Below are 1,190 nucleotides of genomic sequence, written 5' to 3' on the forward strand. Positions count from 1 at the left end.
GGGGGGGGGGGGAGGGGGGCAGAAGAAAGGGCTCTTCCGGCTAAAGGAGAGCTTAAGGGAAGTGAATTTGGGGAACAATGTGGCTGTTGACTGCAGGCCTTTCAATTAGAAAGCCGATGAGGGAGGCCCAGGGAGCCGTGAATGTGAACTTGTGTGAGCAGGGGAAGGATATGATGATATCTTGTCATGGACACCTCTTGAGAGCCCGTCTCCCTGTCTATACTGAGCTCCCACTACAAGCCAGACACCGAGGCTGATGCTGGGAACGCAATATTAAATCAGCAGAGAGGGGACCTCAGGGATCTTAGAGAAGAGTCAGGGACAGACATTAACCAAATCATCAATTACATCTGGAATATGAGCTGGAAAGGAAGAACAGGGTATTGTAAGAGCAATGAACAGGGGCCTGACCTAGTCTGGCGAGTCCACAGAGGCCTGGGGTGGGATGGGGGTGGGTCATGGTGGTGGCTGGTATATCACAGCCCCGCCTGCTCTCACACACCCTTCTTCAGTCTGAAAGCAGCCTCCCTCCCTGTCCTCCCTAATCCCCATCCTCTCTCATAGCAAGGACCACAGACACGTACTCCTGTGTGCCCAGCTCCGAGCGAGCGCACTCCCTGCCTTCACACACTGTGGAGGAAAAGAACCCTGACTTGGCTGCACAGACACAGAGACCCTCAGTCAGCCAGGGGCACAACCGCGTGTCCCCACGCGATGAGGGCTCCCTTGGACCTTTGCCCCTCTGTGCTACCATGGCAGACCCGGGGGACCCTACCCCACTGCCTGGCCGTTCGGCACGCTCAGCCCCAGATGTTCTCACGCCCCATTGCCCCAGACACTGCCCCAGACAGCTGCACAGCTGGCCATCGGCTTGTGGGACAACGGGCCTGCCAATAGCCCTGGGAAGGAGGGCAAGCAGGGGACACCTCAGACAAACAGCAGACTCCCCGAGCCAAAGCATACACTGGTCAGAGGCCCGCGGAAGGCTGTTGTGGTAGTAAGCAGGGGGGGGGGGGGGGGCGCTTAAACGCTTCTCTCCCAGCACAGCTCCCAAGGAGTCCCCCCTGTACTCATCACGCCTATTCCCTCGCCCTCCAGCCAGATGTCCCGCCCCCTCCACCAATCCAGCAAAATAGGGGACAAGGGGACTCTTTTCCTTGTGTCCAGGGGGAACAGGTTCATTCATCATT

This window comes from Myotis lucifugus, unplaced genomic scaffold, assembly GCF_000147115.1.
Source record: "Myotis lucifugus unplaced genomic scaffold, Myoluc2.0 scaffold_254, whole genome shotgun sequence".
NCBI classification, from domain to species: Eukaryota; Metazoa; Chordata; class Mammalia; order Chiroptera; family Vespertilionidae; genus Myotis; species Myotis lucifugus.